The 15,459-nt window shown below is 38.8% G+C and overlaps 1 long non-coding RNA gene across 2 annotated transcripts in view; it reads left to right on the forward strand.

Annotated features, from left to right (window-relative positions):
• LOC134289574 (uncharacterized) overlaps positions 1–15,459 on the forward strand; it is a 110,832-nt gene that overhangs the window by 34,065 nt on the left and 61,308 nt on the right. For both annotated transcript variants that reach the window (XR_009998563.1, XR_009998564.1), the window contains exon 2: positions 8,340–10,012. This is a non-coding gene — a long non-coding RNA (uncharacterized LOC134289574). The remainder of the gene's footprint in view (positions 1–8,339; positions 10,013–15,459) is intronic.

Consider the following 15,459-nt stretch of genomic DNA (forward strand, 5'->3'; position numbering starts at 1 on the left):
ATTGTAATATAAATTTATGTTGGAGATTCTCTACTGGGATTTCTTCAGGAGTTGCTGGCAGGATTCTTTTAGGGATTTCTACAAAATTTCTCTTAGAGGTATCTCGCAGTTTTTATTTTAGAGATTCGTGGTGAGTTTTCAACAGAAATTTTTGTTGTGATTCCTCCAGAAGCTTCTGCTGGTGTTCCTTCGGATAAAACCTTCGGGAATTATTTCGGAGATGTTTATAGGCATCCCTTCAAATATGTCCTAAAGATTTCCAGGCATTTCTTCAGAGTTCGTTATTCGCTTCTTTTTCTCCAGATTTTCATCTGGTATTTTTGCATGACTTTTATTCTTCTAGGGATGTACGCACACACTTAAAATAAAGTACCGTATTCGGCTGTTTTATTTTCGGTAAAAGTTAAGGTTAGCGAATGTTCAGCAAAATATTACCGAAATTCAGCGAAATATTACCGAATGGTCGGTAAACTTTACTGGATCATCTGTACTTCGGTAAAACTGTGTTGAACTTCGGTAATCCAAACTTTTACCGAAAATAGAACAGTCGAACAAGTGACTCTGAAATAAGTGTGCAGAAATTTCTAAACTGATCTCTCCAACAATTCCATCTAAAATTGTTTCATAGATTTATCCAGGAATGTATCTAAGAATTTTCCTAGGGATTCTAATTGCTTTTCCTCTTCTTAGGGTTCCTTCAGGGATTTCTGATTAGATAATTTTACCCGGGATCCATCCAGAGATTTCTCCGGGATGTCTTCTAAAGATTTCTTAATAAAACTGCGGATGCCTTCAGATATTTCTCCAGAAATTACTCTCCATTATGTCTCTATGGATTTCCGTGTCAGGTTTCTATGGATTGCCCGTGGATTCCTCTTGGGATTTCTGAAGAAACATCTCTTGGTATTGCTTTACGGATTTCTCTTGTGATATTTCCACAAGTCTTGGGGAGGTTTTTCTGAAATGTCTTGCTGGGAATTCTCCTAGAATTCATGCTAGAATTTTTCAAGCCATTTCTGCAGAGATTTCCTTTAGGAATTGCTATAGATATTCCCCAAAACTTTTTTTTCAGGAATTCCTCAGGTATTTCTCCAAAGAGATCAAAGCGATTTCTGCCAACGATTCTTGTAGGAAGTAGTCCAGGTTTTTTTTTTCAGGAATTCCTCTGGGGATGTCTCTAGGGATTTCTTCAAAGATTTCCATAGGGATTGCTTCAGAAATATTTCAAGGGGTTTATCCGGGAACTCTACTAGAAATTTCTACAGAAATTACTTACAGGATTCCTTCAGGAACTCTTATAGGGTTTCATCCTGTGATTTCTTTGGTATTTTCCCGGGATCTCTTCCAATCTTTTCTCCAGAAGTGGAATTTCACCAAGGATCTCTCCAGTGATTGTTCTTGGGATTTTTAGAGGTTTTTCAGAAATTCTTCGATAGAGATACTTCAAAAGATGTTTCCAGGGATTCATCTATGAACTTCTCCAAGGATTGTAATTTTTTGATATTTGTTAACGGAGCTTGACGGAGGTCTCTTCGATATATGTTTTAAAAATATTTGTTTGTTATAATGCATTGTAACAGATTTTATTGAATGAAAAATGATCAACTGCTCCCCAAATTACGGTGATTCCTTCGGATTGTACTTTGGTGATTTCTTCGGCAAGAAATTGGGCATTTGGGGTAATTACAATTTGTTCAGCCATTTCTAGGATTTTTTGTTTTTTTTTGTCAATTGTTCCATTGTAAATTCATGCGGAAATTCCTTTGGGATTTCCTTTTGTAGTGCCTTTGAGAATTTCAACAGTTTTATTGAGATTCCTTCTGTATTTACTCTGTATTCCTTTGTGTTTATGTATATTAATTCCTCATGAAAAGGGCTTGAGCCTTGGCTTAAGCGATTCTTTTTAGGATTTCTTTAGCATTTATTTTTGAAATAAAAAAGTTTGTGATTTGCTAGTCCTTAGAAAATTCCTTTCGGCAATTCCTTTATAAATTCTTACCATATCTTTTGGAAAACCGTTCGGTAATTCTTTTTTTTTCGGAAATTGCATAGTTAGCTAGCTTCTACAGCGATTTCACTAGAAATTATATCCGCCATTTATTTGGAAATTTCACAGGCAATTCCTGTCATAATTCTTTCCGGTAAAAAAATCTCAGACAGTTCCTTAGGCTATTCCGAAACTTGCTTTTGGAATTGCTAATGAAATTTTTAAAGAAATTACAGAAGGAACCCACAAAGGAATTGCGATTTTCAAAATAATAACTGAATGAATCTGAAAATGGAATGGTCGATTTTATTCCGAAATGAATTCTCATACATACTTACAGAGAAAAAAATCTGAAGAATTTCACGAAAAGCTACCTGAGAAATTCCCAATGGAATTGCCGAGGGAATTTGTATAGAAGTTGCCGCAAAATTTAAAATACCTTTGATAATTGCCAAAGGAATTTCCGAAAACGATCCCAACGAAATTTCAATAGAAATTTCCGTAGGAACTCACAAAGAAATTTCCAAAGAAAAGGTCACCTTTGTGATTGTTCCATACATGCGGGGATTCTTCAGGTAACTCCTGCTGGGAATACTTCAGGAATAGTTGGAGGACTCCTATGAGCAATTACTGAAGAAAACCCAGCTGAAGTTGTCTGAGAAATCCCAGCAAGAATTCCCGAAGAAAACTTAGTAAATATATCTGAAGGAATCCTAGCTGGAATTTCTGCTGGTATTTCAAAAGAAATTCCTAAGGGAATCCTTGGAAAATTTCTAGATTTTTTTAAAGAATCATTTGAGTGATTTCAGAAAAGATTTGTGTATGCATCCTAGGAAAAATTACTGGAGCAATCTCAGCAACAATTTCTCGAGATATCCCATGAGGCATTTGTAGAGGAGCTCCCAGAGAAATTCTCCAAAGATTTTTTAATAGACTCCTCTCAGAGTTCCTTCAGGAAATCTTCTAGAAAATCCTCTATGAATGGTCAGTAGAGTTTCAGCCGAAGTCCCTTTTATGATTTCTACAGAGATTCAAAAGATTCCTCCCCAAATTTCTCTTGGAATTTCCCCAAGCATGCCGGCTGCCTGCTGGATTTCCTCCAAGAATTTCTTATAGGGTTCATCCAAAGATTTTGCCCAAGGATTCATCCAGGAATTTCTCTTGAAATTTATCCAAGAATTCCACTTGGATTGATTCTATTCTCCTATTCATGAAGGGATTCATCCAGCAGTCTCTCCTGAAACTCTCTATGAATTCCTCCAGAAGTTTAACCGTTTTTTTTTCTCAGGGTTTCTTTTGAAGTTGTAGGGATTTTTTTTAGGATTTCCTCTTCGTATTCTTACTGTTGAAATTGCTACTGGAATGCTGTTGGAATTTTCCCAGGAATTCGTGATGGGAATCATCGAAGAAGTCTTGCTGACAATCCCCAAGCAATTCATGCTGGAAATGTTTTAGAACTTCCTGGAGCATTCCTAAGAGTAATACCAGCTGAACATCCTTGAGAAATTCCAGCAAGAATGCTTGGAAATCCTGGTAAGAGTTCCTGAAGGAGTCCCAGCAACAAGAATTCCGAGAGGTATCCTTGCAGAAATTCCAAACGTCATCATTTGAGAAATTTCTTGAGGAGTCCTTGGAGAAATCCATGGAGGGACTCCAGCGGAAATTTCTAACAGAACCCCATCAGGCATTCCTGGAGAAATTCTAAGAGGACTTTCCAAAAGATTTCTCCAGAAATTTCTCTTGGAATTCCTCTAGGGATACCTGCTGGGGTTCCTCCGAAAAAATCCTCCAAAGGTATTGCTCCTGGGATTCCCCAAAAGAGCCCTCTTGAAATTCTACCAGTAATTCCTGCTATGACTCCTTACGAAGTTTCTCTAGGTATTTCTCTGAGAATACCTACAGCTGGGATTAATTCAGGAGCTCCCACTAGAATTTTTATTGATATTTTTAAATCATTTTCAGCAGGAATATTACCAATTGTTGTTCTTGAGAGTCCTTCAGGAATTCCCGGAGGATTCTCTGCATATATTAATGGGAAACCCAGAAACAAACAAATATCCTTTAGAGTTCCTACCATCCTACCAGGAATGACTAGATCAATTTCAATAGCAGTACAGACTAAATTCCAGCAATTGCTTCAGGAGAGGATTCCCAGTAGGAATACAAAATTTATGAAAAAATCCATGAATAAATTACAGCCGGAATTGCTGGAGGAGATGCCATAAGATTCTTGGACGAATTCTCGCAGAAATTTCTAGAGAAATCCCCAGAGGAAATTTGGAGAAATCCCTATTGAAATCATCCAGAAACTCATCCATTGAGGTATCTCAAAAAAAAAAAAAAATGTGGAGGAATCCTAGCAGGCAATCCTAGAAGATTTCTGAAAGTATCCTTGGAGATATCATTTGAGAAATTATACCGAGATTTTTTTGGAAAAATCCCTGGAGGAGTTCATGAACAAATTCTTGTGGAGAAATTCCTGGAAGAATCCTAAGAGGAATTCATGGAGGAACTTCAAGTGGACTTATTGTAGGAACCCCAGGAGCAATTCCTAGAGGAATCCTTGAAAGAATTTCTTCTGCAGTCCCAGCAGGAATTTCTAGAGGAACCCATCAGGCTTTCCTGGAGGCATTCCAAGAGAATTCTTGGAATTCATAACAAATGCATAATTGGATTCCTATAAAAGTTGCGGGATTGCTTCAGAGATTTCTCCCAGGGCCTATACATATTATTCCTGTGATCGCTCCTAGGATTTTTCCAGAGATTCTTCCAGAGATTACTCCAAGCAATCCAATGGAAGTTCCTATTGTGATTCTTCCAAAGATCCAGGAATTTCTGCTAGATCATTTTCAGCAGGAATATCTCCAATTATTAATAATAATTATTTTTGCGAGTCCTTCAGGAATTTCTGAAGGATTCTGCAGGTTTTCCATGAGAAACCCAGGAAAAATACATCCTGGAGAATTCCTACCACAAATGTCTAGATCGATCCCAGTAGCAGTACTTTCCAGTAAATTCCAGCATTAGCTCCAGAAGAGGATACCCAGTAGGAATACCAAATTTCTGAAGAAACCCATGCATAAATTACAGCAGCAATTGCTCGAGGAATTCCAGCAAGAATTTCTAGAAGAGATGCCAAAAGATTCTTGGAAGAATTCTTGCAGAAATTTCTAGGAAAATCCCCAGAGGAAATCTTGGAGAAATCCATGATGAAATCGTTTAAGGTATCTCAAAAAGAATTTCTGGTAGAATCCTAGCAGATATTTCTTGAAAATTTCTGAAAGTATCCTTGGAGAAATCATTCCAGGAATTATACCGAGATTTTTTGGAAAAATCCCTGGAGGAATTCATGAAGAAATTCTTTTGGTGAAATTCCTGGACGAATCCTATGAGGAATTCACGGATTTACTTCAAGTGGATTTATTATAGGAATCCCAGGAGAAATTCCTAGAGGAATCCTTGAAGGAATTTCTTCTGCAGTCCCAGCAGGAATTTCTAGAGGATCCCATCAGGCTTTCCTGGAGGCATTCCAAGAGAATTCTTAGAATTCATAACAAATGCATAATTGGATTCCTATAAAAGTTCTTGTCGGGATTGCTTCAGAGATTTCTCCCAGGGTTCCTATACTGTGATCGCTCCAAGGATTCCTCCAGAGATTACTCCAAGGAATCCAATGGAAGTTCATGTTGTGATTCTTCCAAAGTTCCAGGAATTTCTACTAGATCATTTTCAGCAGGAATATCTCCAATTATTAATAATAATTGTTCTTGAGAGTCCTTCAGGAATTCCTGATTCTCTGCCGATTTTACATGAGAAACCCAGGAAAAATACATCCTGGAGAGATCCTATCAGAAATGTCTAGATCAATCCCAATAGCAGTACTGGATAAATACCAGCATTAGCTCCAGAGGAGGATACCCTGTAGGAATACCAAGTTTCTGAAGAAACCCATGCATAAATTACAGCAGCAATTGCTGGAGGAATTCCAGCAAGAATTTCTAGAGGAGATGCCAACAGATTCTTGGAAGAATTCTTGCAGAAATTTCTAGAGAAATCCCCAGAGAAAATCTTGGAGAAATCCATAATGAAATCGTTTGAGGTATCTCAAAAAGAATTTCTGGTGGAATCCTAGCAGACATTCCTTGAAGATTTCTGAAAGTATCCTTGGAGAAATCATTACAGGAATTATACCGAGTTTTTTTTTGGAAAAATCCCTGGAGGAATTCATGAAGAAATTCTTTTGGTGAAATTCCTGGACGAATCCTATGAGGAATTCACGGATTAACTTCAAGTGGACTTATTATAGGAATCCCAGGAGAAATTCCTAGAGGAATCCTTGAAGGAATTTCTTCTGCAGTCCCAGCAGGAATTTCTAGAGGATCCCATCAGGCTTTCCTGGAGGCATTCCAAGAGAATTCTTAGAATTCATAACAAATGCATAATTGGATTCCTATAAAAGTTCTTGTCGGGATTGCTTCAGAGATTTCTCCCAGGGTTCCTATACTGTGATCGCTCCAAGGATTCCTCCAGAGATTACTCCAAGGAATCCAATGGAAGTTCATGTTGTGATTCTTCCAAAGTTCCAGGAATTTCTACTAGATCATTTTCAGCAGGAATATCTCCAATTATTAATAATAATTGTTCTTGAGAGTCCTTCAGGAATTCCCGGAGGATTCTCTTCAGGTTTTACAGGAGAAACCCAGGAAAAATACATCCAGGACAATTCCTACCAGAAATGTTTAGCTCCAGAAGAGGATACCCAGTAAGAATACCAAATTTCTGAAGAAACCCATACATAAATTAATCCATCATGTCCAATAAGTCTTCTGAAAGTTCAACAGACAGTATCAGATCAGTCGGGATAGCCTAGGTCATTCAAACTGTTCTTGAGTATAGATAGATCCTAAAGTATACGGGTGTAACGGTAACTTCTTTCATTATACAAAGCTACGATTTGTAATCTATCATGTCCAGTAAGTCCTCTGAAAGTTCAATAGACAGTATAAGATCAGTTGAGATATCCCAGGTCATCCAAACTGTTCTCGAGTATAGATCCCAAAGTCTACGGGTGTAACGGTAACTTCTTTCATTATACAAAGCTACATATTGTAATCTATCATGTCCAATAAGTCTTCTGAAAGTTCAACAGACAGTATCAGACTAGGTATCAGATCAGTCGGGATAGCCTAGGTCATCCAAACTGTTCTTGAGATTACACTCTAAAGTCCAGTAAGTCTTCTGAAAGTTCAATATACAGTATCAGATCAGTCGGAATATCCTAGGTCATCCAAACTGTTCTTGAGTTTAGATCCTGAAGTCTACGGGTGTAACTTCTTCGGGTAGTCTACGGGTAGTTTAGTAGTCTAAGGTAGTTTGGCTGACCTGGAATATCCCTGTAGTGTCTCTAAATGACACATGAGATTTCAAGAGCTTCGTGGATCCCAGCAGATTATGCAATACTATTATTTATGGCAAAACACGTTAAGTTATTTTTGTTGATTTGAAGGACTTCATTATAGAACAGTTTGGACAATCCTAAATGTTCCAAAGGTTTGTAATAAGCTAGCAGGCTTCAGATACCTCCAGTAGCTGCGGTTGATTATGCAACGTTACTCAGTATTACAGATATGGCTCTTGTTACGAGTGTAGATCTGAAGTTCTGAACTCCAAGGTAGTTTGGCTGACCTGGAATATCTCTATAGTGTCTATAGGGATGTCAAGAGCTTCACGGATTCCAGTAGGGTATGCAATGCTATTAATTGTTGCGAAAATACATAATATAATAATATAAAACACCTTTTGATGTTCTTGGCGAAGGTTAAATTAATACATATAAACGTAACCCACGTCCAAGTTCAGCTTTTAGATCAACTGGTATGTCAATTATTTCATTTCTCCAAATTTGATGGTGTTCAGGATGTTCTAGGTTGTCAATGAAACCCCAAACACAAATATGCCCATTTTTCCCTAATAGAGGACTCAATTTGCAGCAACTTTACCGCAGACAGTATTCTGTTTTATCGAATGGGTGAATATATACAGCCGTTTCTATGTTGGGGTCATATATGACCCCTCCTTCTCCAAAGGGTTAAATAAACACAAACTGTTAAGTTATTATGTTTCCTCAAACTTTGTCTGCATTCTTCGTCAGATTTTTTATTTTCTTTTGGTGTCAAATTTAGTGAGTTCTGCTCTTCGCTCGTATTGTTTGTTGTATTGAATGTATGCATGTGTAGTGGGTGATCGTTGATTGATTTGTGTGATCGCGTTTGTATGCATAAACAATAATTCATTATATATCTTCTCAAGACAAATCATATACTTAATCGAAAATACCACTCTTTCATTCCAGACTTTGAACCGGTGGCTGTGACCAAACGAAAGACAGCAGATCACTACACCCATTCTCATCGGCGCTGATTTGCGTGAACTTTCTTTTCGATCCTCCAAAAGAAACCATTCCTAGACAAATCACGCGCGGCCGAAATTCTACAACATCCAGACTTATCGAAAAAAAAACAGCAAAACCGGGACCGGACAACAACTTGTCAATTGACTTTGCTGCGTTGGCAACAGTGACGGTGTACAAGTGCTCCAGAGCTGGAGAGTTAACGAACGATCCACCCGCGCGAACTTGACGACTAAAACCTTACCATAATCGTCTTTTCTTTAGTGACTTCAACTTCAACATTGTTGCAAAGCGTGGTGTACCTAGCTGTTGCGCACGCACAGAATTCTCGAAATTTTGCAACGCTTCAAAGACCCCGCCAGGTTGGTGCACGCTCCGCTGCACATGTCTTTGACCAACGAGGCACGGGGCTGGTCGATCGGTCGGTCGGTGCCACTGACTGTATCTAGTGATTGTGTGATCTGACCAAGTGAGCATTGAAGTCACTGGCTGCATAGTAGTTTGCTCGACGATCGCAAAGGTACGAAGAAACTTGCGAAACTTTCGTTTTTCGGCGCCAACAAGCGTGTTGCCAATCTTACACTTTTGGCGCCAAGTGGTTGAAGTGCGATCGATGTTCTAAGGAGGTGTGGGTCAGCTATCGACGAAAATCAAACAGCAGTGAGTCGCTGTGGAAGACGGTGGCGCGAAAAAGTGAAAATTGATTTTCCACCTATTGATCGCATGAGTTTAATCAGTGTGCTACTGTTGTATTGTATGAAAGCGTCCGAATAACGAAAAGTGTTTCGCGCATCAGAGCAGTTAAAATATTGAATATCCAATCAGTTTTTAAGCTCAGCATTCGCGAGCGCGCGCACAGTTAAGCCAAGTGATACAAATTTATGGCTAATTGATCGTTTTCCTCGGATAGTGCAGTAGTGCGCTGCTTTTGGCAAAGCGGCATTTTCCCCGATTGGCGTGATGTTTTTTTGATGTGAGCAGAAAAAGGGAAATTTTTTTCGTTGATTTTTGCTTTTTGCGCCCGCTACAGTGAGAAAAAAAAGGCGCAATTAGACTCGCGAGCACCCCGTCGTCGTGGCCACATACAACCGAAACTGCTTCGGAAGACCAAGAAACGGAGCCAAACTGAAGAGTATAGTGCAATCAGTTAAACATAAAAAAAAAACCGTAACAGCACGGAGGCATCGGAAAGTGAAACAGCCAAATAGCAACAGGAAAATATACGAATTCGAAAAGTTGAGCGAAAAGTTTTACATACACATTGTGTGAGACGGCGCTTGTCAGTTTTTTTTTTTTTCGGTGGATTAGTGGAAGTAAAAAAGAGCTTTGCGTTTTTCGTTTGTTTCATCATCAACAACGCAGCTATTATCAGGTGCTGCAGATAGATATACAGCGCGCTTCTTTATCAGTGGCGCTCAGTGGTGAAAAATTACAGTCGAAGAAAAACTTTCGGATTTACATGCACTCGCACACAAACTGAGGCACGCAGAAGCGCGGTTTGGAAAATTGCGTGCGAAGAAATACATCCTTGGTAGCTTGGAAGAACAGCCACAGAGATCCAGAGACGACTCCACACCGACGAGGACGTGAACTTTTGCGTGAACTCAATGCAAATGGTAAGTAATTATATGTTTACTGTTTTTTTTGCTGAGATTGTGGAAATGTACAATCCACTGTTCATATCAGTACGCGGGGGTGGTTCCAAACAGAGCCCGCTTATTAGACTCCAATATTTAATATGTGGGTATCAGGCGCAGCAGCCAACCAACGGCTTTGATTAATATATATATCTCGGATGGAAATTTTTAACCCAACCACATCGGGTGGGTGTGTTTGTTGTATACAATTGCGTGAAATTCAAACAAAATGAAAAGCTACGCGGCGGATTCACTAATGAGAGGTTTTGCAATGCTGCCGCCAGCGCCAGCCAGCATAGCAGTGATGTGCAATGTGCGGGGTTAATGTTGGCGTTTTGGATGATTGCGTTCGGTACGTACCACGTATACGGTTTGAGCTAACGTAATCATCGAAGGCTACCAATTTTCTTCCACAATTTAGCCTGTCAATTTCTCTCGCTGATAAAAGCCAATGAACGAAGATTAGTCGGTTCAATCATCTGAAACCTAGCACGCAGATTACTTATTATTTATTATGTAAACTTGAATCGAATATAACCAAGTAATCAAGTAGTTTGGCTATCCATGAATTGCAAGAAAATAACAAGACATTCTATGCCTTTTTTGCTTCGCAAGTTTTCCTGGAAATCCTTCCAAATTATTTTTACAAATAAAATCAAGTTCTTCCTCAATTCCATTGTCATGAAACTGAAGTTTCTTCAGGATTTTCTACATAAATGTTGCCTAAACTCCCTCTTGGAACTACATATAAATACTGAATTATTTCTTTGATTTTTTTTTGGAGCTATTTGCCAGAAATCCTTACTCCAGAAAGCTTAATTCCAGAAATTCCTTCAAAGAAATTTTCCAGGAATTATTTCAGAGATTCCTGAAGGAATTCTCCAGAGATTTCTTCTGGAAACCATAAGAGATTGCTTCAGGAATTCTTCTCCAGAGATGCATCCAGTCATTATCGTGAGGTTCATTTAATAACTCATTCAAAAATGGCTTCTAAAGTTTCCCCAGGATTTACTTCAGGATTTCATGAAGATATTCTTGCAGAATTTTCTCAGACATTCTCACAGAAATTCATTTCGGAACTCTTTCAGAATTTCTCCCACAGATCCCTCTAGAAATTGCCTTGCTTAAAGACATCGTTCAGTTATTTCCAGGAATTTTAATTCGTTAACAGCTTCCAGGTATTCTACTATGTATTCCTTCGGGTATTATTGCGAAGATTTATCTTGGAACTAGCAATCTCTGGTTTTATCAACTTACAGGTATTCCACTAATATGCCCAGGTTAATCATCATCTCTGAAGGGAACTTCGAGGGAATTCTTGGAAAAATCTCTGGAGGCATTTCTAGAAGAATTCCTGGTGAGGGGAACTCCTAAAGGAATTCCTGGAGAAGTCTTTTGGGACCCTCCAGGAATCCAGGGGACTTCGTGGAGGAATTTCTAGTGGAGTACCTAGAAGAATTCCTGTAGGAATTTTGGAACAAATTCCTACATAAACCTCTGTAGGAAGTCCTGGTAGAATCTCTAAATGAATTCCTTAAGCGAACTTGAGTAACACGAGGGAAATTTCTGATGCAACTCTTAGACAAAAATCTCTATGACTTTTTGAGGAGTTGTGGTGAATTTTTTTTAGAGAATCTTTGAATGAGTTTCTAGAAAAGTTTCTGCAGGCATGCCCGAAAGCAACTCTGATGGAATTCTTAGGGAAATTCCTGGAAAATTTCTAGAAAAATGCCTTTCGGAACCACTGGGGGAACTTCGGAGAGAATCTTTTGAATAATTCCTTAAAAGAAGAATTCTTGAAATCTTTGTATGATTTTTTTTTATAAATCTATGAAGGAATTGATGAAACGAGCCCTGGAATATTTATGAAAGCGTTTTTAGAGCAAATACAGTGGTTCCTCAGTGATTTTTCCAAAAATTCTAGGAATCCTACTTTATATTCTAACCAACAATCTCTGGAGGAATCTTTGAAGCAATTCTTGGAGAACTATCTGAAGACACTTTCAGATGAATTGTTGGTGGGAAAGAGAAAAACCTGGAGGAATTCCTGATAAAATCATTTGAGAGGCCCGGAGGACTTCTTAGAGACATCTCTAGAGGAGTCCCTGAAAAAATCCCGAGATGAAATCTCTGTACCATTCCTGAAGCAATTCTTAGACAAAATTCTGTTTGAATTCATGGAGGAGTTTTTGAGGAGTTGTGCTGGAATTTTTGGGAGGATATTTGAATGAGTTCCTAGAAGAGTTTTTGTAGGTGAGGAGCGGTCCTGGGTGTGATGGTTAGAACACGTGACTATCACGAGTTCTTCCTTCGGAAGGGAAGTTAAGCGAGGATCCCGAGATGAACTCCTAGGACTAAAAACTGCAATCTTTGTTTTTAATTACGTCGAAATAATCAAGCTTAGTTTAAAATATGATGTATGCCACACTTGTATCCGCCCCGCACCAAAAGGGAGAGGAACACCAATAATCCAACTGTTAGTACAACTCTTCTCCTTGATGTAACTTCGAAGAGATTGCAATTTCATGTCTTGGTTACCGAGAACGATTCAAATGGGATCAGTCAAAGTTCGTCCTGGGCTTTTAAGGATTAATACAGATTAAAATAATCTGTAGAAATTCCTAATAGCATCTCTGAAGGAACGCATAGAAGAATTTGGCGAAATCTTCAGAAGAATACCTGGAACCTCTGAGAGAATACCAGAGAGAATCTTTAAAATAATTTCTAAAAGAATCGTCACACTTATTTCTGAATTGCCTGTTCGGTACTTTTTTGACGAGATTATAACAGCATTCCGATCTCGGTAGTTTCGGTAATCGATTTTACTGAGGTTCAGTAAAACAACTGTCAAAATCGTATGGAAAAGGTAAACAATGCATTTTTGCTGAACGAGTTCGGTGCTCAGCAGTTTTGATCTCGTCAAAAAATTACCGAACTCGGTAATCAAAATTAAGTGTGATATTACTGGAATCTATGTAGTAATTCCTGGATAAATCTCTGGAGGGATTGCTAATGCAAGCCCTAGCAAAATTAAGGAAGCACTTTTGAGGCAATTACTTTTTGAGGAATCTCACAAAAAAAATTTCAAATGAATTAGTGAAGGTAATCGTGAAGGAATCTTAGAAAAAATCTTAGATGATCCACTCAATGCATTCCAGAAAGAATATTTGAAGTATTGCTGGAACAATCTCTGGAGATATTCTTGAAAGTATCTCTACAGGTATTCCTGGATTCATCTTGTTCCAAGAGTCCTCAGCTTCTTTACAAATCACTATTATGTCTCCCAACATCGTCAGGAATTGCAAGTTGCTTACCATTGCAGGCTTGACTGCCAGAATACATAGCTATTTTTTTTGAAACCCCATTATTTCTCACAGTGTCCTCAAAATCATCTTGACCTTTGACTTCCCTAACAGACTTGTCGAAAACCGAAACCCATTGAAACGCCCCTAAAGCTATCCTGAAACCCTCTCGAAACCCTTTAAATCCTCTGAAACGTCTCTAAACTCTCTGAAGCCCCATGTAAACTACACAAAAAACTTTCAAAACCTCTTGAACCTCCTGAAACGCCATTGAATGTCTCTGAAATCCCTTGAAAACCACTAATACACTTCAAAAACCCCGTAAAACCCCCTAAAACTTCACTACCCAAGAAATATTTTTTAGTCAAATAGAATAGAAGAGGTTTTTAAAACCTTCATAAAACTATAATAAAAGGTAAAGGGTTTGGAACGGTATTAAAAATTGCTTCAAGACTAATTGGCAATCAAAATGTTACTTGGGTAAAATTCTCTTAAAATGCACATGATGCAGGGATTGAAATACTCATGAGACTCGCTAAAATGCACTTGATACCCTTGATACGCTTATGAATTCCCTTAGAACGCCTTGAAACCTTTACGAAACCCCTCCCTTCAAACATCCTGCGATGCTTCTGACACATTCCTGAAACACTCTGAAACCTTTAAAAAAATGTTCTTAAGCACTCTTGAAACCCCTTGAATGACCTGAAAAATGCCCTAAAATGCTCCCTGAAGCGCATTTTAAATCCCTTGAAACACACCTGAATTTCCCTGGAATACACGTCTGAAACTCATAAAAAAACCTTCTCAAACACTCTGGCACCTATAAGTCACACTGGATATGCTCTGAAACGCTTCTGAAACTAGTTGGTGTAGAGTGAAGCACGGGGACAAGCACAGAGAGCGTGCATCCAAAGTTCCGCTCCCCATGGCAAAATGCACTTTCAAGTTCCACGAAGTTCAGAAAAAGTTTCGAATGGAACTTTCTAGCTGCTTAAGATAGTATCGATGAGCCTTACTGGCACGTTGCACACAAACCTCCGGCAAGGCTCATTGTTAACCTCTTGAGCAGCTTGAAAGTTGCTTAAGATACTACTTGGAACTTTGTCGGAACTTCTAAGTAGTAGTAGTAGTAGATCAGTAACATTCTGTTTCAAGGAAGAATTAATTCATTAAGTCATTTTTTTTTTACCGAAAATGACTTTTTAAGCATACTTGAATAGAAGGCAAATTTGAATTGATCAAATCAATGAATTTAGGTTTAAAGGGATAAAAATTTCGCAAACCGGTTCCGAACCGTTAACCGCTGCGTGAGAGCCCTTCGCTCTACCACAGCGCTATATTTGCGATTGAGTGAACAGCGGGTGAAGTCTGATTTCAATCTATTCTTTTTCGGCAGCTAGTTTACATGCTTGTACTTACAGTAGTGGGGTAAGTGACTTTGTCAAGTATATTCAGCAGCGCTGCGGTATGTCAGCAGTCTATCACGCAGGGGGAACCCAGTTCAAATCTACATATAAGCGACGTATGTAAACATATAATTTTCAGAAGCAATTTCAGACCTGAATCTCAATATCAATAAGGTTGTGATAAAGGCTATCCAACTACCTTATGTGAACTTTGAAGTTCCAAAATCACCTAAAAATGAAGCTACTTAGAAGGCAAATGAGCAACCTCGCACTAGCTGCTTAGCTTAAAAAGTACCCTCTTATCTGAACTTTTGGTTACTTGGGGTTGGGGGCAGAGTGCGACAAAAGACCTCCAACACACGTCAAAGTAAGTATGCAACCACAGGCAAACAGACGTCTCACTCTACTTACTTTCCATCGTTTTTCTTTTTAACGGATTATTCAAATATTCTGTAGTTCGCGCAAATCGCTCACTCATGGCGCTCGCATCGTTTTCGCTCCTGTTTGACGTTTGCTTACTACCGCCATCTACTCAGTGAGTTTGCGAACCACAGCGCAATTAGCATTGGGTGATTATGTTTTCGTGACGGTGATTTCAATCGCATTTTGTTCCAAGTGACACGTCTGTTTGTCTGTGATGCAACACACAACCGATTGCACGTATCTACTTGTCTCTTTCGAGTTGGTTGTGCTGCCTCGTAGCAACTTGTGCGAC

This window comes from Aedes albopictus, chromosome 3 (genome assembly GCF_035046485.1).
Source record: "Aedes albopictus strain Foshan chromosome 3, AalbF5, whole genome shotgun sequence".
NCBI lineage: Eukaryota > Metazoa > Arthropoda > Insecta > Diptera > Culicidae > Aedes > Aedes albopictus.